At 41.1% G+C, this 26,380-nt stretch overlaps 1 long non-coding RNA gene across 1 annotated transcript in view; it reads left to right on the top strand.

Annotated features, from left to right (window-relative positions):
* The window catches only part of LOC128779204 (uncharacterized), a 124,125-nt gene that overhangs the window by 45,802 nt on the left and 51,943 nt on the right, over positions 1-26,380 (top strand). The gene's annotated exons all lie outside the window — the stretch shown is intronic.

Genomic DNA, 26,380 nt, shown 5'->3' on the forward strand with positions numbered 1-26,380 from the left:
TAAGTGATTAACAGGAGGGGAGAGGATGCAGTGTGGATACGCTGGACAAAGAGATGTTTACTCCTTGCAAGACCAAACAGGATGCTGAGAGATTCATCACGCTAGTCAGAACATCGTTCAATTTAAAACTTAGGAATTGTTGATTTCTGGAATTTTCTATTGAATATTTTCAGACCACAGTTGACCGTGGTTAATGACAGCCACAGAGAGAAAAGCCACAGATGAGAGGGTGCTACTATAAATGGCTGATAGAAATGTAAAATTGTGCAGTCATCTTGGAAAACAATCTTGAAATTCCTTAAAAGTTAAACATAGAGTTGCCATTCAACCCAGCAATTATACTCTTAGATATATAGGCAAGAGAATTGAAGACTTATATCCACATAAAAACTTGTTTATAGCAACATTATTCATAACAGCTAAAAGGTAGAAATAACCCAAGTGTCCATCAATTGATGGATGGTTAAACAAAATGTGGTATATTCATATAATGGAATATTCTTTGGCCATAAAAAGGAATGAAGTACTAATATGTGCTATAATATGGATAAAGTTTGAGAACATTATGCTACTTGAAGGAAGCTAGTTACCAAAGACTACATATTATATGATTCCATTGTATGAAATATCCCAAATAGGTGAACTCTAGAGACAGACAGTAGATCAGTGGTTGATTAGGGCTGGGAGAATGGGGTAGGGTGGTGAGTGAGGGGAGTGAGAGCTAAAAACTAGAGGGTTTCTTTTTAAGATTATAAAAATATTCTAAAATCAATTGTGTTGAAGTTTACACAACTGATGAATTATATCTCAATTAAACTGCTACCAAATAATATTAAGGAGATTCTGATGTTCAACTAGAGTTGAGAACCTCCACCTTAATCTATTCTAATTCACCCTGGAGGACAGAGGTTTTGGCAAGGTGGGCTGAAGGGAGGGATAAGCAGTTCTTAAACCTTTGTGAGCTGTAACTTGGGGAAACCAGGTTGGTTTGGCATGGGACATCTTTGATTGCATTTCACAGTGGAAGTGGTGGCTGTGGGCCTCCCTCTATTACAACATCACAGTAGCTTTGGTAGGTTGCTATAACTGCAGGCTCAGTCTGCTCAGTGTCACCTCACATTTGGGAAAACAGGCTGGAGCAGGAGTGGTACCTCACAAACAAGTGTCTACTGCATCCCTTTAGGGACAGATGGAGTTGTGAACAGCCAGAACTACTTGCTAATAGTCCATAATAGCCCATAATTCTTCCCTCAGCTAAAATGCTGACATGCCCTTTATATAAGGACAATGTCATTCAGGAAAGTATGCGGTGAGAAGAAAAGAAAACTATGAACCAATCTGTTTCTTTAATTAATTTTCATGATGCCGACATGGTGCTAAGTCAATGGAGAAAAGTCCATCTGTTGAGTAAGAAGAAAATCAGAGTCACAGAATTTTACACATGGATTATTCCTCAAGGAGGATTAAATCTAACAATATTTTCTGATGATTAAACAGGGGTACTGGAAATTCAGCTGACCACCCAGCACATCATAAACATTAAAAAATCTGCTTACAGGACTCCTTCTAACTTGAGATGGCAACCAGAGCATTGCCTGGACAAGAGCCATATTTATTGTCTTTTGGGTCCCATGGACCCAGACCTTGCACAGGAAGCCCAGTGTCAGGTGTATGTATGACAGGGTCTGGCATTTCAATGCTGAGCATTGGTGCACATGCTTCCTGATACCCCAGAGCAAGAGCCCTGAGTAGGCTAGAAATTTCTTAATGCACAAGTCCCAGGAGAACACTGTCCATGAGCATACAATGGAGGCTTAGAGAATGGTAAGATCAGTGTTGTCCACAGCAGGTGGAAGTGTCGTGAACAAAGTGGCACCTTGGAGAAAGACAGCTTTCCTGAGTGGACAGGAGAAGGAAGGCGATCTGTGGAGAGAGTGGCATGAACAAAGATACAGTCTGCCTGAGGAAGCGGGTGGAGTACAGGAGAAAAAATCTAATGGCACCCCAGTACCCGCTGGAAACAGGAAGAAACACAACAGGTAGAGATGACACGTTAGAAATTAAAGGATTTATAGTAGTTCCTGAAAATCCCTCTCCCCACTATCCCCTCCCCACTCCCCTCTGCCTATTGTAAGATTGTTCTTAACTTCAATGTCTCTGGTTATATTTTGTTTGTTTTTTTTCTTTTGTTGATTATGTTCCAGTTAAAGGTGAGATCATATGGTATTTGTCCCTCAACCCCTGGCTTATTTCATTTAGCATAATGCTCTCCAGTTCCATCCATGCTGTTGAAAAGGGTATAAGCTCCTTCTTTCTCTCTGCTGAGTAGAATTCCATTGTGTAAATGTACCATAGTTTTTTGATCCACTCATTTGGACATCACACTTAGTCTGATAAAAATGGCCTTCTAGGAAGAGTTGTCTGTATGTTCAGTGTAACACTTGGAGATAAAGAAATGGTTGGAGCATTAGGCTCCATGGCTCCCATGTACTCAGTCACCTAAACAATCATGATTAAATGTATCTCACTTAAAATATAGTAATGGAAACTAATTCAGTAATAACAAAAATTTGATTTTGTTCTGTTCATTATGTGCTGAGAAAATTAAGAAGCAAACTCTGTGGGCTTTATGTGCATTTCAGAAGTATATCCCCATTTTTACACATGGCAAAGAGAGCAATGGTTGTAGGATGTCATGTAATAATGTCATCACATAATCTTAAGAACTGATGTAAGGATCATTTTAACTCAATTTTAATATTCTATTCTTTTCTTTTTTATATTCTAGCAATAGTATATACTACTGCTATTAGTCTTGAAATATACTTGTACTCTGGGAATATTTCTCTTTTACTCACTTTTTATTTGTAGCCCAACTTTGCAAGGAAAAATGTTCTCTTAATAACTGAAAAACTGCAATATGCTAACTGTTTACATTTTACCAGCACTGTCTCTCCCCAGTGCATGCCGAAGAGCAGGGCCACTGCATCGTCACAGCAGAATACCCTCATTTTTTCATGTGTAATGTGCACTTCTTTGCCCAATTTTTTGAGGGAAAAATAAGGATGTGAACTATACATGGGTATAATGATTATATACCATGGGTATAATAATCCTGTGTATAATGTGCACTCATGTTTTGTGTGCACTATACATGGCAAAATGAGGTAACTGCCATTTTCCAATTCAGCCCCAGCACCAAATGGAGAAATGTGTAAGTTATTTTACAACTGAGATTTCTCAGATCTTACATATGTAGTGTACTTTTGTAGGACAAATGATTCTAATGTTATCCCCAGATATTAAAAAGGAACAGGTAGGCCCAATACTCAGAGCCACATTGTAATTCCTTTAGAAAGATTAAGAAGATGATGATATCCATAAGATATTGAGTGTAAACTTGAATATAATATCCGTATGAAGTGATGGACAGCTGCCTGAAGACATCAGCAGAGTGTGTGAAATTCCAGAGTGGAATAGTGCATGGCCCGTAGCTTTACAAAAGAGAGTTTTTAATCTAAATTTAAAAAGCAGTAATATCCCACGTGAGAACTTTTTTCCCCAGAGAACTAAGAAAGAAAACTCAGAACAGTTATGAAATAACGTTCTGAAATTATGAAAAATTAACGTTTCATTGATTCCTGCCCACCCCCCCCCCCCAGTGGAAGTACATTATTAGTAGTTTTGCTCTTGTTCCTTGTGTTTTGGGTAAAAATTCCTTACACAGGATCTGATTCCTGTTTCAGGTTTAAGTGGCAATTAAAATAAAATAATATATGACTTTCTGTTGTTCCATATAACTAACTTCAAGATACAATAACTGAAATTGATCAGAGTAGTGGTTTTTTAATGTGAAACTGAAAGTCCAGCTTACACAGCTACTCTGCATTTCACTGCGCCGCTGGCAAAACTGTGGGGACTCAGTGGGGAGCCCGACCCAGCACACCCCAATCAAATCACACCCTGTGCGCCTGAGTCCCACTTCACCACCGACTCTCTGGCTTCCAGTACACACAGAAGAAATACAAGATAGCAATGGTGGGGGAAGGGGCAAAACACCGATTTTTCTGTTGCCAACTCTGGACTGGAGAATATGACTTGAACCTGAGAGCAAATGGAGCCTTTCGCTCCTGCCTCTGAATTTGTGATAACTGCCCCCCCCCCCCCGCCCAAGGAGAAGAGGGCTGAGGTTATATATTCACCCAGAGCTTGGAACAAAGAAGCAGAGACCCGGCCAGGGCTGGCAGAGCAGTGAGAGCCAGGTCTGCACACCCTAGGAGATAGATGGGTGCGGAGGGCTAATCACTGAACTCAAGACAGCCAGGCAAAGGGAGTCTGGGTTGCTTTCCTAACTTGGGAGCAGAGAATACACCTGACTCACACCTGTCCCTCACCCCACCTGCAGTCCCACTTTCCTAACTGGAGATGGAGGAGACAGGGAAGTTGGGAGTAAAGTTTCCCCCAACATGAAGTGTAAATGGAAAAAAATTATTTTCAAGTTTCCAGTAACTGCTGCTTCCCTGATTGAATACAGTATAGCAAAATGGCTATGGGAATTCTGTTTATAAAGTTGTCTTGTAGTTTAATAAACTTAAACTGTCTTTACAATCAGTAGTGTGAGATGAGCATCTGAGTTCTCCTGGGACTTGTCAGTAGATGTTTCTGTCGTACACGTGAACATGTCAGAAAATAAAAACACTGTTTTTCCAGCATGAAATCATAAACAACAAAACAAAACAAAAATAACCCAAAATAAAACCAATGAAACATATATTTTATCCTTAGATGGGTGACTGATGCTATCTAGTTATGTGACAAACTGTAAAATGATAAGCAATTCTAAATAACTTAGAGCACTAAGTTCAGTGCAAGTAATAAATCCTTTGGTCTGAGCTCAATGAAAGAGATACACAGTTACATTCATCACTGAAATTGATTTCTGGACACCACATGTTGCAGCCTGGCCATGCCTGTCCTGGTGTGAGGCTGGGCAACCTCAGGATCTGCAACCTGGGGAAATATTCAGAAAGGAAAGGGGAGGTGAAGGTGGGGAATTACTGTTTTTCATTTTAATATTATATAATACTAGTTAAAACACACCACCTCCCCAGTTCTTCCTGCATGTTAGGGCTCAGAATGGTAATGCCAGGATTTGTTAGGATTGGGCACATGAAGTAAGTGTCCTCCATCCCACTTGCTTATTTACACCCTATGACACATTTATCAGTTCTTTTTCAAAGATATTCATATCCAGGGATATTATTAAAATCTGTCCATGTCAAAGAAATTGGTTTTTTATAAAGCTTGAGGTAGCAATTTACTGAATTTAATAAGCTTATTACCTTAAAACTGGAAAGTGTTCAAGGTTACTCTGCTCATGTTAAGATAGACCACAAACGGATTTGCAGGAACACTAACAACAAAAAATTAGAAGGAGGAGAGAGTCACTTTGCTCATATTGCCAGTAGACTACTTGGCAAGGTCTTCCCCTCCTTTTCGTCACTGTTCCTGTGAGCTCATTTTGGGGTACACTTTGACAAGACGCTCTCCTAGTTTCTTCAAAGAAAGTATGAGTGAGCATCTTCTCCACTGTCTTCTCTGAAACAATGATTTTTTTTTTTATGGGAATGACTGCTTGTCACTTACCACTGGCACGATGAAGACCCTGGTCTGTGCTTTACAGTCATGCATGTACTTGACCCTCACGATAAACCATACAAAGAAGGTTACTACTTTTATCTCCTTTCACAGATGATAAAATGAGGGGCACGGGAATTAATACTGGAGATTCCAGCTCACACTCAACAATCAGGCTAACTTCCCACTCTTGACCGCCTTTTCAGTGGCCTTTCTCAGAGGACTCACGTATGGACCCTTTCCTTGAGTACTTTTCCCATAAAGGATTCTGGTAACTCTCAAAGAGCTTAAATAACTGGCTAAAATTTGCAGTGAGCAAGTGGTGAAGCTCAACTTCAATGCAGGCTGTCTGATCTTATTTTCCAATCTTATTTTTTAATGACATCACACTTGTGGATATGGCCAAAGTTTTCAATTTAGGAGAAATTGGCTCCAAAACAAAATAGCTGGCACTATTTCACTTCTTTCAGAAATAAATTCCAGATGGATTTAAGAATTAAATCTTACAAATTAAACCATAAAAGTATTGGAGGAAGATTTATGTAGATATATATGTAGTCTTGGGTGGCAAAGGCAGTTCTAAAAATGGCCTTAAAGCAGGAAAGATGGATATATTAGTTTTCATAAAAATAAAAAGTCAGTATGTCAAAAACAGTGTGAATAAAAAGGAAATGCAAACAACTCAGTTCAGGAAAGCAATTCTCTTTTTGTTGATTCATGAATTTATTCATTTCAAAAATATTGACAATGGAGTAAAATGGTGATAGAAAAGAGATATGGCTCCTGCCTCTATGCAGTTATAGTCCAGAGGAGTCAGAAACTGATCCATGAACGTGCCATGACATGAACAAAGGGAGTCCTCAGTGCTATGGGAGTGGGTGGCATATGAACCTGATGGGCACAGAGATGCCAGGGCCAGCTTCCATGGAGTGATGCTTGGGTGGAGTTCAGAAAGATGAGTCCACGTGCAGTGCACGGCAGCAAGGGGAAGTCTGCAGACAGAAAAGAGCATGCCCTTTCGAGGAAGACAGCACGGTTCATTTGAAGAACAAAGAGAAGGCCTGGATGGCCCAAAACCAGAGAGCACGGTGAAGAGAGGTAGCTGGGGGATGAGGCAGAGGGGAAGGGGCCATTCCCCAGTACAGCAACCCCAAAAGATGAGTGGGTTTGGACAGGATGGATGATCAAGAATTTGACCTTGGGCACGATAAATTGGAGAGACCCTTGAGTGGAGACTTCAAGGAAGTAGTTGTATGTAAGGAGCCAATGTGTAAAGAATAGGACTGATCAAAAGATGTAATTTCAGCATTTCATGGTGAAGTAGAGGATGAGTCCACAGAGGGGCCTAAGGAGACTGAGCCAGCAGGAAAGCCCTGGAGAGGGTGATGTTGTGGAAGCCAGAAAAGTGTTTCAAAAACAGAAGAGAGAACAGTGCCAAATGCTATTTAAAGGTCAAATAAGGTTAGATGTGTGCTGGAAACTTCCCATTGCATTTAGAAACTGAAATGTCACTAACGATTGTAGCAAATGCTTTTCTGGTAGAATAAGGACAGGAACCTTTTGGAGCTGGCTGAGGGGTGAGTCAGTGGGGAGGAAAGAGACTGAACTGACAAGCACAGAATGAGTCTAAGAGAGTAGTCTCTGGGCAAGAGAAGTACATGAGTGAGAGCAGAGGAAGAAGTGGGATGAAGGAAATCTTTTCAAATTAATTTATTTTAGGTAGAGGAGACTTGGGGGTATAGTGGTATGAATCAGAATTTGCAAATTCAGTGTGCAGGATATATAACTTTTCTTAATTTTTCTAACGCTGTGTTTAATTTTTATCAGGTCTCATGTCGTGAGACTGGTAGAAGTTTAAGGTCAGTTAATTCAGAACAGCCTCTCTTGCCCTGAGGCCCTGGGTAGGTCCACTCAGTTATCTCTGTGCTCCCAGGGCCTCTCCACAAGGATACCAAGTCTGCCCCAGACATGTCCTACAGGCTCTGCTTCTGTTGCCCAGCAGTAGAGGACTCCCTGCTTTGAGACCCCCAGAACTGTCTCTCTGTGTCCCTCCTCAGCCTCTTCTAACCCTGTGTAGGGCCTCTCTTCCTAGTCTGGGTGATGAGGGTATGGCAGAGGGTAACGTCCTCTGCTTCTCTAACACTGCTCTCAGCTCCTCTGTGAGCTGGTCTAGGAACTAGGAAGTCTTCAAGACATTCTGTTTTCTGTCCTGCCTCCTACCTTTACTGCTACTAAAATTCATGTAGGTCATAGTTTTGATCTCTCATTAGCAAGACTGAGTATAACCTCTTGGAAGGCAGAGTGGGCTGTCTCCTGTACTTAGAACAGTGTCTGGTAATAACAAGCTCCTAATGACCATCTGCTACATTTTTTTTTTCAAGAAGTAAGGAAGAAAATTAGTGTGGAAAGAAAGGAAGAAAGGAGGGAGGGGGAGGAAAACAGAACTAGTTAACGAATGAAAGTGGTGTGTATTTCACCCCTCAATGCCAAATGGAAGGTGAGAGCTAGCTTTCAATCTTCCCACCTGCAGCCCCAGGAAACCCCAGAGGCCCTGTGCACGTGCCTTCCAGGTGGGCTTTTCCTCCTAATAGGATGACTCTCAGGTGGGCTGTTCACCTTCCTGGCACTTGGACAGCGCTCTCCTCTAGTTTCCGGTGCAATACAGACTTTCACCCATGCTGGGTTCTTAGGCCGTTTCAGTTGGCATTCTAAAACGAGAGATAAGTGAACATGTGATTCCCACCTTGAGTCAGAGTCTGTGTAACTTAGCAAACTTCCACTCCGGAGCAGCCCTGGAAAGGGAAGCTGCTTCTCGTCCAGTCTCGCCAGTGGACTCTTGCAAAAGGCTGTGGCCCTTGAGCTCTAACTCCAGGTTGTGTTATTAGAGCCAGAAACAACTGGTGGGCAAAAGACTGCCCAACAGTGTTTCCACTCAGGGGCACTTAAGCTGCCTTTCTTTTCCTTGCCAGAAAGTGAGTGCCCTCAAGGCCAAAGAGAAGGGAACTGGAGCAATAAATAGAAAGCAGTTGCCGAGAGGGAGAGGGCTTGCTCTAGCTGTGCCCAGGACAACCTGTCCGACACACCTGCCAAGTTGTCTGGGCCCCAGTGGAGGAGTAAGGGCCCAGCGGAGGAGTAAGGGCCCGGGGGAAGCACAGTATGTGCCTGCAGAGCCCTTCCAGGCCAGCGCTGAGGCCCCACTTCTGTAAGATGAAGGGTTTTACAAAAGTGTAAGAAGGAGCATTTGGAACCTTCTCTCATTCTTTTCCTGTTTCCACCTTGCTTAGCATGAGGCAAGCTCTCTAACCTCTGATGGAAACAGCCTAAACAGTGGTCTCCAGTGCCCTGCCCCAACCCCTCCGCCATGGAACGTTTGCCAATGGCTGATTATCATGGTTGTGGGGGGATTATTGCTACTGGAATCTAGGATGCTGTCCAACCTTCCCAGTGCACAGGACACCCCCATGGCAAGGAATGATCCAGCCAAGGCTGAGGGCCCTGTTCACCAGCAGTTTGCATCCATTTCTGCTGCTGAAGTTTTTTGAGGCTTTGTCCCAAAATAAAAATTATATTGATTTAATGGAATAGTAGTTTTTCCCCACCATCTTTAAATTATTTCAGTTTATGTCTTTTATTTTTATAACCGATTGATTTTACTTGTTTCTGAGAATAAATTTATATGGTTTGACTTAATTTCCCAGAAATGCCTGTAAAAATTCTTTGTTCTTGCTTTAAAAGTCACTTTGAATTATGAGCACAGGTTTTAGTAAATGGTCACTATTTTTTCATGAAGGACATCCAGATGGCTTGGAAATTACTCAAACTGGGATTCCAAAAATAAAAGTAGACACATGTTTGACGGCTGGTGAACTATCTCTTCCAAGGCAGTTTGAGGATCTCTGATTCCGTCCACGTTCATGTGGTTTGCCACTAGGAATCGCATTTGCTTGTCACTGGAAGGAATGAATGCTGGCTTGAGCAGACAGAATTTTATTTTTTCACTCTTAAAATAGGTCTGGAGACAGGCAGGCGGGGACTAATGTGGATGGTGGCCTCACACTGTCCTCCCAGTCGGACTGAAGCTCTGCACTTGGAGTTGCTTTCTTCTGGGCACTGGCAGTCTGTGTTCTGGGTCCCCAGAGGTCATGTTGCAGCTGGCACTCTAGCATCACCTGTGCCTTCCAGGCCTGAGCAGAGGAAACAAGGGGGACCAAAGTGTGACTCTGCCGTTTAAGAAGCCATCTCAGGAGTCTCTTGTAATACTTTGCCGACATCTCATGGCCAGAACTTAATCTCTGGGAGGGAGGCTGGCAAGTGTAGTCTTTGGCCGGGTATGTTGCCATCTCAAGCAAGATGAGAATTATTCTATGAATGAGGAAAGGGAAGTGAAAAGGTAAAATATGCAGTTAACAGTCTCAGCCACAAGTATTTCAATTTTCAAACCTTTAAAGCTAAGCAACTTTTTTTATTTGTCTTTTTTGGGAACCCACTTCTTTTCACTGATTTCCTCTGACACTACTTTTCCTGTTGCTCCTCCCCAGGTTCTGGAAGATACCCATAGACTCCTAAGAATTACATGGGTTTGAAACTTCATACCCAAGATAATTTCAAGGAGTATGTACATCTTTAAAAATTCTGATTCTTTGATTTTGTTGATTTCTAAGACAGGTAATTTCTAAAACTCAGAAAGAGTTCTACATTTTAGCACTGACATGAGAAGTTGTAGGAAGAACATGGGTGTTGAGAGTACACATCCTTATACTCAAATATTGTTCCTGCCACTTAATAGCAAATTAATTTTCCTGAAAGTTTCTTTATTTATAAAATTAATTACAATAATCTACTTTATTGATTTTAGAGTCAGATGAAATCATGCATTATTGGTACTCTATAAATGTTACTTTCCTTTAAGAGGGTAGAAGTCATTTACATCATGAGTAAGCTTTAATATCCTTCTTGGAAAGTAAAGAACCAAAGGGAGATGAGTGTGTGGAAGGCGTCAGAACCATTAAAATGACTGGGTCTGGGAATTCCTGTTGAAGAGTCAAGGAGTCAGCCATTATAAGACATAGGTTAGTGTCTTTACCTTGATTTTACATATAATTTCATTCATGTGTGCGCACACACACAAACACACACTATGTGAATATGAAACATGAAGCAACAACAGAAACATGACAGCAAAGAAAATTCAAATTTTCTAAAACTGTACCCTACTTGTGATTCTAAAACTTTTTGGCTTCAGAAAGTGGCATGCTTCTGATTTAAGTTTAATCTTGGCTGTTACACGAAAACAGCAGGTCTGGCCAAAGGCTAAATTCTGAATCTTTCAACTTTGACTTTGGCAAGGCCTCTCCTTTCAGCACCTTCCTGAACTCCAGAACAGGGTAGAGGAAAACAAAGGGGAGGTAGTGACTCAGAAAGGGGGGTTGTGCCTGAGCATCAGTACCAGCTTCAGGGATGGGAGGAAACAGTTCAGCACACACCACCCTGGGGTGCAGAGTTCCCACCTGGAGAAACACCACCTTAGGAGAAAGCTCCAAAATGTGATCATTAGCATTGTGAGACAATAGCTGATCAAAATTTCTCACCATTCCAGCTCAGAGTGAGTTGCAAACATAGTAAAGGTATTTCATGAACACATCTGTCAAGCAAATCACAAGATTCACTCTCTACACAAGCTTTTGCTCTCTCTTCATGTATCCCTTCTGTCATTTATCAACTATTCTTTATTCAACCCATTTCCTAGGTATTGTTTTCATTCTACCTGCAATCTCCAACCTTGCCAGCTATGAGGACTTAATACTCTAAAAGGTTTAGACAGCCAAGGCCCTGCAGCAGCCTGAGAATCCAGAGGCAGTTTTGCTCCCTCATTCCACATATTCAGTGTCTGGTTTGAATTACTTTATGTGGTTGGGTGTCTGCCTTGGTTTCCTGATCCAGCTCCTCTTAAGTCTGGTCTTGAACTTCATTTGTTGTGCTGGAGCCTTGATGCCGCTGACCAAGTTGAGCTCCCTTTCATGGGGGACAACCTCATTCTTCCCAGCCCAGCCTTTCTAGCTGAGGCTTTTCCCAAATGTTTCCTCTCATTGGAGGCTTGTGAATTTCTATTGTCTGAACCATTCATTGCAGCAAATTCTCTTCCCTATCACTGTGATAGAAATGGTTGCTCACCCCTTTAGGGGCCAATTATATGGAGAAGTTAGACATTTAACATCAGCCAAACCAGGCTGTGTGGCCAAAGCCAACATGTCCCATGACATTGAAAAGAAAAATAGTCAATTGAAACAATCCAAAACTGGCACAGATGTAGATAAGTAACAGATAAGGACAGTAAAACAGTTACTACCATTGAATCCTATATGTTAAAAATGTTAAAAACTAACATGGAATTATTTTTAAAATCTAAACAAAACATTTAGAGGTAAAAACTAAAATAAATGAGATGGCAAATACGTGGAGTGATTACTGGCAGATTAGACATTTCAGAAAAAAAGATCATAAAATTTGAAGACAAAGCAATAAAAACTATCAAAATTAGACACACAAGGAAAAAATTCAAGTGAAAAGAGCATGAGTAAACTATAAAATATTATTAAATAACCTGTATATGTAATTAAGTGTCTGAAGGAAAGGAGAGAAATAGAAAAACTTATTTAAGTGTTTTCCAAATTCAATGAAAATTGTAAACCCATAGCTCCAAATTTCTAAAACAAACCCTAAGCAAAAGAAATTAAGAAAACTACAGCAAGTCATGTTTTAAGCAAATTGCTCAAAACCAGTGATAAAGAGAAAGTTTAAAAACAGACACAAAAAAACTATATATAGAGGGACAAAGATAAAGATGAAAGATTTCTTGCCAGAAATAATTCAAGCAAGTTAGTAAAGCAATGTCTTGAAAACACTGAAAGAAAATGTTGTCAAATTGTAATTATCTACCCAGAAAAAAATCTTTAAAAAATGAGAGCAAAGTAAAAACTTTTTCAGATGTAAATGAGATTAAAGATGTTATCATTACCTGATCCATACATCAAGAAATAATAAAGTCGGAGTCGAGACCCAAGATGGCGGCATAGGTAGACACATTGCACCTCCTCGCACAAACAGAACTGACAGAAAATTGAATGACAACGAAGTCCGACACCAAGGAGATAAAAAATAAACATTCATCCAGACCAGTAGGAGGGGCAGAGACGGGCACCGGGGCGGAGAGGACTCCCATGGCCATGGCTGGACGGAGACTGGTGGAGTGTGGGACGAACGGGGCAGGCAGTCTGACCACTAGCAGACCTGGCGGCCCCACATTCGCACACAGATAAACCGAGAGGGCCAGACTCAGAGTGGCAGAGAATGGGGCAGGCAGAGCGGCGGGTAGCAGACCCCACGGCTCCACATTCGCGCATAGATAAACCAGATGAATGGCGGTGAGCGAAGCCGGCCACATAACCCAGGGCTCCAGCGCGACGAAATAAAACCTCAAACCTCTGAATGAAAATACCTGTGGGGGTTGGGGCGGCAGAAGGAGAGACTCCCATCCTCACAGGAGAGGTCATTGGAGAGACCCACAGGGGCCTAGAGTGTGCACAAGCCCACCCACTCAGGAACCAGCACCAGAGGGGCCCAATTTGATTGTGGGTAGCACAGCGAGTAACTGAAACCCAGTGGAGAGTGGAGCAAGCGCCATTACTCCCTCTCGGCCCCTCCCCCACATACAGCGTCACAGTACAGCGACCAGCGTTACCCCACCCCGGGGAACACCTAAAGCTCCGCCCCTTTACATAACAGACGCGCCAAGACAAAAAAAAAAAAAAAAAAAAGGTCCAAATGACAGAACACTTCAAAGCTCCAGAAAAAATACAACTAAGTGAGGAAGAGATAGCCAACCTATCGGATGCACAGTTCAAAACACTGGTTATTAAGACGCTCACAGAATTGGTTGAATTTGGTCAAAAAACAGATGAAAAAATGAAGCCTATGCTAAGAGAAACAAAGGAAAATGTGCAGGGAACCAATAGTGATGAGAAGGAAACTGGGACTCAAATCAATGGTGTGGACCAGAAGGAAGAAAGAAACATCCAACCAGAAAAGAATGAAGAAACAAGAATTTGGAAAAATGAGGAGAGGCTTAGGAACCTCCAGGACACCTTGAAATGTTCCAACATCCAAATTACAGGGGTGCCAGAAGGAGAAGAGGAAGAACAAAAAAATTGAAAACTTATTTGAACAAATAATGAAGGAGAACTTCCCCAGTCTGGCAAAGGAAATAGACTTCCAGGAAGTCCAGGAAGCTCAGAGAGTCCCAAAGAAGAGGGACCCAAGGAGGAACACACCAAGGCACATCATAAGTACATTAGCCAAGATGAAACAGAAGGAGAGAATCTTAGAAGCAGCAAGAGAAAAGAACACAGTTACCTACAAAGGAGTTTGCATAAGACTGTCAGCTGATTTCTCAAAAGAGACCTTACAGGCAAGAAGGGGCTGGCAAGAAGTATTCCAAATCATGAAAGGCAAGGACCTACATCCAAGATTTCTCTATCCAGCAAAGCTTTCATTTAGAATGAAAGGGCAGATAAAGTGCTTCTCAGATAAGGTCAAGTTAAAGAAGTTCATCATCACCAAGCCCTTATTATATGAAATGTTAAAGGGACTTACCTAAGAAAAAGAAGATAAAAAAATATGAACAGTAAAAATGACAGCAAACTCACAGTTATTAACAACCACACCTAAAACAAAAACAAAAGCAAACTAAGCCAACAACGAGAACAGGAACAGAACCACAGAAGTGGAGATCACGTGGAGGGTTATCAACAGGGGATTGGGAGGGGGAGGGGGGGGAAAGGTACAGAGAATAAGTAGCATAAATGATAGGTGGAAAATAGACAGGGGGAGGGTAAGAGTAGTATAGGAAATGCAGAAGCCAAAGAACTTATAAGTATGACCCATGGACATGAACTATAGGGGGGGAATATGGGAGGGAGGGGGTGGGCAGGATGGAGTGGAGTGGGGGGGGAAATGAGACAACTGTAATAGCATAATCAATAAATATATTTAAAAAAAGAAATAATAAAGTCAAGCAGAAAAAAAATTATACCAGGTAAAAACTGGAGACTAGATAAAGGAATAAAGTAGAATGGAAATATGAATTACACAGGTAAATATATATAATTTTTATTAACACTTAAACATTGTTAAAATGTAATGGACTTTAACAAAAACAAAAACATTGTATTATGAAGTGTACAACATATGTATAAGTGTTGTAAAATGTATGATAAAAATAGCATAAAGGGCAGGAGTGGGAAACTGGGAATATGCTGTCTATGCTTTATGCTTTTTTTTTTTTTTTACTATAAAGCAGTGGTATAATACTGCTTGAAAGGAGCCTGTAACAAGATTTAAAAATTTACTATAAAACCTGAAGCAAAGCTAAAATGACAAAATAAACAAATATAGCTCATAAACCAATAATGGAGTTAAATTAACAACTAAAAATGCTCAAATTACCCCATAAAAGGCTAAAAAAGAGTGAAAGGGGAGCAAAAAATAGATGGTGCATCTAAAAACTGAATAGGAAGACAATAGATGTGAGCCTAACCATATCAATACTCACATTCAGTGTAAATAGTCCAAGCACTCCAATTAAAGTGCAGAGGTTGTCAGACTGGACAAAATGTATGCTAACAAGAATACGTTTTTAATACAAAGACATAAAAAAGCTAAAAATAAAAAGATGGAAAAGATATACCATGCTATCAACAAAAAAAGAGAAAGCTGAAGTGGCTATAGTAAAATCAGATGAAGTAGGTTTCAAAGGAAAAATATTATCAGGGATAAATATGATGATTTTATCATAATGAAGGGTTCATTTCGTTAAGAGGATATAACATTTCCTAAAATCCTAAGCATTTATTCACCTAGTGGCAGCACTTCTAAATACATGAAGCCAAATCTGATAGAATTGCAAGGAGAAATAGACAAATCCATGGTTATAGTTGGATATTTCTATGTTATCACTTAATAATTGATAGAACATTTATATAGAAAATCAGTAAGGATATAAAAGACTTTAACAGCACTATGTATCAACTTAACCTACTGGAGATTTATAGGACAGTCTGGCAACAGAAAGATACACATTAGTTCCAAATGCACATAGAACATTTACAAGATAAAAATATACTCAGAGCCACACAGCAAGACTAAATAAGTTTGAAAGAATTGAAGTATTACAAAGTGTGTTTCCTCAATTCAAATAAATTAAATAAAAAAATAATAATAATAGTAACTGAAAGACCTTTTTAACAATTACAAAATATTTGGAAAGTAAATAGCATACCTCTAAATAACTCAAGGATTGAAAAGAAATCAAAAGGAAAATTAGAAAGTATTTTAACAGAATTAAATAAGAATGCAGAAAATCAAAATACATAGGATGTCACTAGAATAGAATTTAGGGTGGAATTTAGAATTTAGAATCTAAATTTAGAATTTGTAGTACTGAACAAACTATATTATAAAAGAAGTTCTCAAGTCAATGATCTCTGCTCAGAATTTAAGAAACTAAAAAGAAAGAGCAAATAAAACCCAAAGAGGACAGGAAAAAAGTAGGAATAAAAATCAGAGCAGAAATGAATAATAAAGAAACAGAACAACATTATATAAAATCATTAAAATTAAAAGTCAGTTTATTTGAGAAAAGTTATAAAATTTATAAACCTTTAGAGATACTAGATAAAACCCCACAAATTGACACTATAAAAATGAGAGGAGTAATATCACTAGAGAGTCTAAAGATATTAAAAGATAATACAGAAATATAAGCATCCTATGTCAATGCCTTCATTAATTTAGATCAATTGGATAAATCCCTTGAAAGACACAACCACCAAAGTTTGCTCAAGAAGAAATAGAAGTAAGCTTTTGGAATTGTGCCCTAAGAAGCTCAGTCGACCCACTCTCCAACAAAACAAGTGTAACTGGAGAAATTTATTTAAAATACTTAACCATTTATATCTCTGGAAATAAGGCTATACAGCAAGTAAAGCAATAATTAGTAAAGAAAATCTGCTCACTCTTAGTAAGAGTCTGCGGCACTTGTGCCATGACATGCTCTCTCCTCCCATAGCCTGTACCTCCACACGATGAAAGTCCCACTCTGTGCAGGTGTGATCAGGAAGATAGGACTCCCTTTACCCGAAGTCAAAGGCTGTGGTGTCTCCCTGGAAGAAAGAGGTTGCCAGCATTTCTTATTCCTCCTTTCCACGTTATAGAGGTGAGATTCCAGACTTGTGCATTAAGTGGTTAGTAAGATTCCTTTCTCCTAAGGCCCATTTATTCCTCATCTTCTTGTTCTTTCATGTCAGCAGCTCTCAGAGGGCTTCTACTGAGATTTGCTTTCATTTTCTGCTACCTCTAACTACTTTCTCAATATGAGAATCTGTGGATAAGTTATCCATTCTTTTATCGGGTTCCATAGGCACTAAATCTAGAACCAGATTCCCTAGCTGTTTCATGCCACTCGCCCAGCTGTGCTGGCAGGAGGGCTCGGAGTGAGGACTACGCTGCCCCCACAGTCTTCCCCAGATACTTGTTTTGTGGGAAACAGTTATTTGCCTACCAGGTTACCAGGCACTTATGTAGGCGCTTTGAATGTCAATCATTTAATCTCTAAAACAACTCTGATACTGTTCAAGAGCATACTGTTGACAATAGGACACAAGCAAGTTCAAGCTCTAGTTTGTTATTTCCAAATACAACCTTCCCCTCTCTTAAGTTGTCTTGTATGTAGTCATTTTAGTAAAATGAAAAGTGTTTTTTTTTCAGGCCTGAAAACTAGCTGATCCTTTTTTATAAATCATGTCCAGATGTTCAACCTTGCTCATGAATATATGTGTATATTTATTTTTCCTTAAATTAACCACACTTTGGCTGAAACCTTCACTTTGCTCTTCTCTGGCCTCTGTAGAGATGAACTATGGCCTGATATTCATAATGAAACAAAAATAACCCACCAAACAAACCTCCCACAAAAGACAAAATCCTTTGTATTTGGTGGTATACTTAGAGTCACTTTTAGCATTGAATGTAGTGGGAGAAGCCTTCCTATGTCTTTTGGGGGACTGAGCAAGGAACTCCACTGCCCTGTACCTGAGATTCACTCATTAAGTGATGCTATTAGGTTGGATTAATTCTATTATAAATTTCATATTTCCTCTAGTATTCACTAATTCCAGACACCTATAGATCTCCTACAATATGCACACTGATCACCCACATACAAATAACCCTCCCCACCATGCTCAGCTTTATGAGTGACTAATATTATTAGTCTGTAGCTTGGATTCTACTTAATGGAATACTTGGAATGAAGATCAATATAGAGATTTAAAGATTTGGATGGTTGAAGATGCTGGAGAGGCTTTCTTTTGGTTCTTTTAATATTAGTAAGTAATGACAATGCTGATTAATTCACTGGTATGGTTTGTTCCCTAAGGAAATGTCAGTGCTCTGATGCAGTGCTCTGGGCCAGGCACACTTGCTGACCTCAGGGTTCTTATAATTTAGTTTCTCCTCCTGCTGAGTCACATTGCTCTAATGGCCTGAATCAGTTCTCCTTTTAGGTCCTTTGCCCTTTATTCTAATTTCCCTGCTGAGACACTCCTTGTCTGCATCTTAAAAACAAAAGATTGGGGATTTTAACTAGAGAACTGGAGAACTACTGAATGAGTGGGCAATTAGTTGCTGAAGGATGTGCCAAGTGTCACTGGAAATATAATTCTCCCAAGATTTGCAGTAAGGGATTCAGTTACAGAGTGCTTCTCCACAATGGCTATTTGCACTATTGCACTTGTCAGGTCTGTGAATAGGCACCTGAATTTCATATTTTTGGATCAATATGTAAGAGTCTGCAATTTATTGTATTAAGTATGTCTTCAAATTTAGTTTCAAGTATTAGTGATTGTGTGATTAAAAATACAGAAAAGTGGCCACTTCCTCTTCACTATTTTGTGAAAATCACATTAGGGATCTCTGTAGATAGATAAATGTGCCCTAAATATTATTACACTCTTCTATTTTGGAATCATTGGCCATCTATCCTCTTTTTGGGAAAGAAATTGTCAAAAAGAAGGCTAATGTTCTCCATCAAACTAAATAACTTTAGAGACAATAAAAGCTTTAGAGATGGTAGCCATCTCATTTTACAGATAAAGAAACCATGATGCTGGGACATTGAATGTCATTGTTCAGGGTCACAGAGCTGGTTATTGGATAGAGCCACATCCAGTGTCTCTTCAGTCTAGTGCTCTCCTCTCCAACTCACATGGTCTGTCAAAGCAGGGGTGCCAAAAGGATGGGCTTGGAAAACAGCACCAAGCCAAATAGGATTATTATTGAGCCTCATAATTGAATGGAATTTTCCCTGCTATCTTGGAGACTTGCTTGAACTCATGACTTCTTTCTCCATTGTGAAATGGGAATGACTATCCAGTGCCTGTCCCACCACTGCATTTTAGGAACAGATAACTTGTTTTCTGGTCAGACAGGTTCACATTTGCATATCAATTTTGACTCAAGATGAATAATTCCTCAAGTGTCACTCATATCTGATTTGAATGGTATTTAGATAAGATTTTGGACTTTGAGTGGATACCAGAATAGGTTGACTTTCAAGGTGGTTGGAATGGGGTGAATGTATTCTGCATATGAGGACATAAATTTGGGGCACCAGAAGGTTGAGTTTATGGGTGAAACTGTGTTCTCCCCAAATTCCTATGTTAAAGTCCTACCATCAGTACCTCATAATGTGACTATTTGGAGATAGGGACTTTAAAGAGGCAGTTAAAGTAAAATGGGGCCTTATGGGTAAACCCTAATCTAGTAAGAGAAAATTAGGACACAGGCATACACAGAAGGAAGACCAAGCAGGCAGGGGTCTTGCAAAGAGAAGACAACTGTCCACAAGCCAAGGAAGACATCATCCTTGCTGACATTTTGCTCTTGGACTTCTAGCCTCCCAAGCTGTGAGAAAATACACTTCTGTTTGTTGAGGCCAATACTATAGCCCTAGAAAACTAACACATCACCTTTGATTATACTGTCATGTGCCCCATAATGACCTTTCAGTCAATGATGGGCTGCATATATGACTGTAGTCCCATAGACTGTAATGGAGCTGAAAAATTCCTGTCACCTAATGATGCTATAGTGGACATAGCTTCATGGCACAATGCATTATTCACATGTTTGAGGTGATGCTGATGCAAACAAACCTGTTGTGCTGCCAGTTGTGTAAAAGTGTAGCACGTACAATTTCTGCAGTAGGCTACCCCATCTAGGTGTGTGTGGGTGCACTCAATGATGTTCACACAATGACGAAAATAGCCTAACAGTGCATTTCTCAGAATGGGTCCCCTTGTTAAGTGGTGTGTGACTGGACCATCCAAGCACAATCAGTATATCTGGATGATCACGTGTTTCTGCTCCAGTTTCTTTACACGTGTTGTTGGAGGGTTCTTGTTACTCATCCCTTGCACATTAAGGCTGTGGCTATCTATAATAACCAAGGATGTGGATGGAAAATTAAAAATAAAATAACAACTTTGAACTTCACATTCCCAGGTTATTTATAAAAATGAAATCTTTCTTCTTATTTAAAAGACATGTGCCTAATGAGGGAATGACTAAACTGAGAAGCTGTGCATTTCTGCCTCTTTTCAGGGTACTGGTGTAACGGAACAGAAAGAGTCCATCCCTTCCGGTGCACAACAGAGCCAAACACTGAGCACAAAGAATTGCAGTGGAGAAACCAGAATCTCTTTATTGCTGGGTACCACACAAGGAAATTCGGGAAGCTATTGCTCAAAACCTAAACTCCCTAATGGCTAACAATCAGAGGGTTTTAAGGTGTTAGGAGGAACAGGAATGTGGAAGTGCTGGAGGGGCAAGTTTTAATTGGAGAACCTTGAAACCTGGACACTGGATCTTCCTGGACAATGAACCCAACACTTCTGAAAGGTTCTGGTGTTCGGGTCCCAGTCATGTTTCAGTCCTTTCATTCCACAGAGTATGGTGAGGCTTGGGTTCCTGGTGAAGCTGAAGGACAGGGGTGGCACAGGTGCAGCACTGTCTGTCAATAATGCAAGGACTGCATTAAGCTGGGCAGTGTGATTTGTGTGCTGTTTTCCTGGGTCAGTTGGCAATTCATGAAAGAAATGGTGATTTCATGCTGAGGATATAATATAACTACATAGAACTAAAAGAACAGAATCTTTCCCTTTACTGTGTCTTATTTTAAGCAAAGCCAAAACTGTCTACCTAGTTACCCGGTGCTTTGGAGATTAGTTTGAATGTTTTAGATAAAAAGAATGATTTGGACTTCTTTCATTCTCAGTTCATCTGCTGCACTTTGTGCTTTATTAAGGCTAATTGGAAGCAGACTGAGAACTTTTTTTTTTTACTTTTTTTTAAAATATATTTATTGATTATGCTATTAAAGTCGTCCCATTTCCCGCCCCCCACTCCACTCCATCCTGCCCACCCCCTCCCTCCCACATTCCCCCCTATAGTTCATGTCCATGGATCACACTTATAAGTTCTTTGCCTTCTACATTTCCTACACTATTCTTACCCTCCCCCTGTCTATTTTCCACCTATCATCTATGCTACTTATTCTCTGTACCTTTCCCCCCCTCTCCCTCTCCCACTCCCCTATTGACACCCTCCATGTGATCTCCATCTCTATGGTTCTGTTCCTGGTCTAGTTGTTTGCCTAGTTTGCTCTTGCTTTTGTTTTAGATGTGGTCGTTAATAACTGTGAGTTTGCTGTCATTTTTACTGTTCCTATTTTTGATCTTCTTTTTCTTAGGTAACTCCCTTTAACATTTCATATAATAAGGGCTTGGTGATGATGAACTTCTTTAACTTGACCTTATCTGAGAAGCATTTTATCTTCCCTTCCATTCTAAATGATAGCTTTGCTGGATACAGTAATCTTGGATGTAGGTCCTTGCGTTTAATCTTGGGTAATGTAATTATGATGTGCCTTGGTGTGTTCCTCCTTGGGTCCAGCTTCTTTGGGACTCTCTGAGCTTCCTGGACTTCCTGGAAGTCTATTTCCTTTGCCATATTAGGGAAGTTCTCCTTCATTATTTGTTCAAATAAGTTTTCCATTTTTTGTTCTTCCTCTTCTCCTTCTGGCACCCCTATAATTCGGATGTTGGAACGTTTCGAGATGTCCTGGAGGTTCCTATGACTCTCCTCATTTTTCCGAGTTCTTGTTTCTTCATTCTTTTCTGGTTGGATGTTTGTTTCTTCCTTCTGGTCCACACCGTTGATTTGAGTCCCAGTTTCCTTCGCATCACTATTGGTTCCCTGTACATTTTCCTTTGTTTCTATTTGCATAGGCTTCATTTTTTCATCTACTTTTAGAACAGATTCAACCAATTCTGTGAGAATATTGATAACCAGTGCTTTGAACTGTGCATCCGATAGGTTGGTTATCTCTCCCTCGCTTAGTTGTATTTTTTCTGGAGCTTTGAAGTGTTCTGTCATTTGGGCCATTTTTTTTTTTTTTTTTTTTTTTTGGTCTTGGCTCTTCTGTTACTTTAAGGGGCGGAGCCTTAGGTGTTCACCGGGGCAGGTAACACTGGTCACTGCACTGTGACGCTGTATGTGGGGGAGGGGCCGAGAGGGAGCAATGGCGCCCGCCTCACTCTCCTCCAGATTTCAGTCCTTCACTCTGTTACCCACAATCAAACTGGGCCCCTCTGGTGCTGGTTCCCCAGTGGGTGGGCTTGTGCACACTCTAGGCCCCTGTGAGTCTCTCCAACGACCTCTCCCATGAGGCTGGGAGTCTCTCCTGCTGCCGCCCCAACCCCCACGGGAGCTTTCAATCAGAGGTTTGAGGCTTTATTTCCCCGGAGCTGGAGCCCTGGGTTGCGCAGTCTGCTTCGCTCCCCGCTGTTCGCCCAGTTTATCTGTGTGCGAATGTGGGGCCCTGGGGTGCTACCCACTGCTCTGCCTGCCCCGCTCTCCGCCACTCCGAGTCCGGCCCTCTCGGTTTATCTGCACAAATGTAGGGTTGCAGGGTCTGCTAGTGCTTGGACTGCCTGCCCCTTTCGTCCCACACTCTACCAGTCTCAGTCCCGCCATGGCCACGTGAGTCCTCTCCACCCCGGTGCCCGTCTCCGCCCCTCCTACCAGTCTGGATGAATGTTTATTTTGTATTTCCTTGGTGTTGGACCCCCTTGCCGTTCTATTTTCTGTCAGTTCTGGTTGTGCGAGGAGGTGCAGTGTGTCTACCTACGCTGCCATCTTGGTTCTCCGCATCCCTTTTTTTTCTTTGTACTTCATTGACTCTCCCATCACATCCTGTAATCATTTTCATTGATCCAGCCATGGCTCCTCTGAAGATCTTATTGGAAAAGACAGGGATCATCGGCTCACACCTTTGCCTCCACTGGACAGTGACTACTGGGCAAATTTCCCTGCAGGACCTGGGCACAGACCCCTCTGCACTAAGGCTTTCCCCTGGATCAGAGTTGCCCACAAGCTGGACAGCCTACATTACTTAGTTCCCAGATTAGTGAGGGGGAGCAGAGTTTTCAACCCCATAATATGCCTTTTTTGAATATTAATTATTTTAAGATGGTTATTTTTAAGAAATAAAAGACTCAGGAAGAACCCTTGACATTCCCTACAACTGCCTAAAAGAATTTAGATGGATGACCTGCTCTGGGAAGGGGCTCTCATCCCAGGGAACTGTAGTTTAATAGGAGCTGGTGTGTGATGGACAGGGAGGGACCCAGAGAGGCCTCTTTGATCCAAGTCTTCCCTGTGGCCCATTGTTAGAGATAGACCAGCAAACATTTGTTTTCCAAACATTGGCCTCTCCATCTCCATGTGAATTACCCTCTTGCCCTTTGAAGTCTAAACCACTAGCCCCCTTTCTCCATAGCTCAAGGTGACATATAAACCTTAACCGCCAGATTTGTTCTCAGGTCCCATATTCTTACAGAACCCCCATATGTACATATATAATTACATTTGGTTATTTTCTCATGTTAATCTGTCTCACTTCAATTTTGTTATTAGATCAGACAGAAAAACTTGGAGGGAAAATTTCCCTCTCTCCCCACACCTGTCCATCTTTTGCTTTCAGCACTGAAGGTCCTACCTAAATGAAAATGATGTTCAGGAAAGAAAACCAAGAGCAGGTAGGGGCTTCCAGAGAAGGAGCCAGTGACTTAGGGAGCAGGATATCATGTTAGTCTCTGGACTGGCCTCCTCATCCAGTTCCTGACCCTTTGCTACTTAAGTTATTACAGGCAGCTGGGGAAGCTCTGGAACAATTTTAAAAGTATTTCTTTCTTCTCTATCAGATATACTCCTAGCCATTAAGTAGCTCTTTTCATGGGTGTCTGCCTCTCTCCCAGCAGCTTTGGGTTCTCCCTACTGGTGTTATGTCTTACCCATGACTCCTAGCCCTGCACCATCAAAATTTAGACATCAGCTAAAAGAAAGAAGCTAACCTCTCAAAACCAGAGTGGGTCGTGTCTCTGGGAAATGACTATGATCTTGCACATTGCACATCCTGGGAAGACACCTGACTCTGTGCCCAACACTGTGGTAATACCTGCATTGTCTTATTCAACCTCCACAACAACTGAAGGAGGAGAGTCTATTATCAGCCCTTTGTCACATGGGGCCATAGCACAGAGTGCTTAAGTCACTTGCCCAGAGTCACAGAGTAGTGGACTTCCCCAAAGTATGGATATTTTCATCTATCTTACCTACCTACTTTTTGGAATGAGAAAGGATGGAGTATTTTGAAGTAATCCAAGTGAAGACATGATATTTCACCTATTTCTGAATATATTCTTAACAGACAAGAAGTTTAAAGGGAAACATAACCACAAATCATTACCACCCTTAATAATATTAAAAAGAACCATAATTCTTTTTTTAAATATGTATACTGATTATGCTATTACAGTTGTCCCATTTCCTCCCTTTCACTCCACTCCATCCTGCCCACCCTTTCCCTCCCACATTCCCCCCCTATAGTTCATGTCCATGGGTCATACTTATAAGTTCTTTGGCTTCTGCATTTCCTATACTACTCTTACCCTCCCCCTGTCTATTTTCTACCTACCATTTATGCTACTTATTCTCTGTACTTTCCCCCCCTTTATCCCCCTCCCACTCCCCTATTGATAACCCTCCACGTGATCTCCATTTCTGTGGTTCTGTTCCTGTTCTAGTTGTTGGCTTAGTTTGCTTTTGTTTTTGTTTTAGGTGTGGTTGTTAATAACTATGAGTTTGCTGTCATTTTTACTGTTCATATTTTTTATCTTCTTTTTCTTAGGTAACTCCCTTTAACATTTCATATAATAAGGGCTTGGTGATGATGAACTTCTTTAACTTGACCTTATCTGAGAAGCACTTTATCTGCCCTTCCATTCTAAATGATAGCTTTGCTGGATACAGTAATCTTGGATGTAGGTCCTTGCCTTTCATGACTTGGAATACTTCTTTCCAGCTCCTTCTTGCCTGTAAGGTCTCTTTTGAGAAATCAGCTGACAGTCTTACGGGAACTTCTTTGGAGGTAACCGTGTCCTTTTCTCTTGCTGCTTCTAAGATTCTCATCTTCTGTTTCATCTTGGCTAATGTAAATATGTTGTGCCTTGATGTGTTCCTCCTTGGGTCCAGCTTCTTTGGGACTCTCTGAGCTTCCTGGACTTCCTGGAAGTCTATTTCCTTTGCCATATTAGGGAAGTTCTCCTGTATTATTTGTTCAAATAAGTTTGCAATTTGTTGCTCTTCCTCTTCTCCTTCTGGTACCCCTATGGTTAGGATGTTGGAATGTTTCAAGATATCCTGGAGGTTCCTAAGCCTCTTCTCATTTTTTTTTTGAATTCTTGTTTCTTCATTTTTTTCTGGTTGAATGTTTCTTTCTTCCTTCTGGTCCACACCATTGATTTGAGTTCCAGTTTCCTTCCCATCCCTGTTGGTTCCCTGTACATTTTCCTTCATTTCACTCAGCATAGCCTTCATCCTTTCATCTAATTTGCAACCAAATTCAACCAATTCTGTGAGAGTCTTGATAACCAGTGTTTTGAACTGTGCATCTCATAGGTTGGCTATCTGTTCGTTGCTTAGTTTAATTATTTCTGGGGCTTTGATCTGTTCTTTCATTTGGGCCTTTTTTTTTTTTTTTTTTTTTGGTCTCAGCGTGCCTGTTATGTAAATGGACAGAGCCTTAGGTGTTCACCAGGGTGGGGTAATGCTGGTCCCTGTGCTGTGATGCTGTATGTGGGGGAGGGGCCGAGAGGGAGCAATGGCACCTGCTCCACTCTCTGCCGGATTTCAGTCACTCCCTCAGCTACCCACAATCAAATTGGGCCCCTCTAGTGCTGATTCCCAAGTGGGTGGGTTTGTGCATGCTCTAGGCCCCTGTGGGTCTCTCCAATGACCTCTCCTGTGAGGCTGGGAGTTTCTCCTGCTGCCGCCTCAACCCCCACGGGTGTTTTCAATCAGAGGTTTGAGGCTTTATTTCCCGGAGCTGGAGCCCTGGGTTGCACAGTCTGTTTTGCTTCCCTGCCATTCCTCCCAGTTTACCTATGTGCAAATGTGGGGCCGCGGGGTCTGCTACTGGTCGCACTGCCTGCCCTGTAGGTCCCACAGTCCACCAGTGTCTGGGTCCGGCCATGTTGCCACGAGTTCCGTCAGCCCCGGCTGCCCATCT

The sequence above is a fragment of the Desmodus rotundus genome, chromosome 9 (genome assembly GCF_022682495.2).
Source record: "Desmodus rotundus isolate HL8 chromosome 9, HLdesRot8A.1, whole genome shotgun sequence".
NCBI classification, from domain to species: Eukaryota; Metazoa; Chordata; class Mammalia; order Chiroptera; family Phyllostomidae; genus Desmodus; species Desmodus rotundus.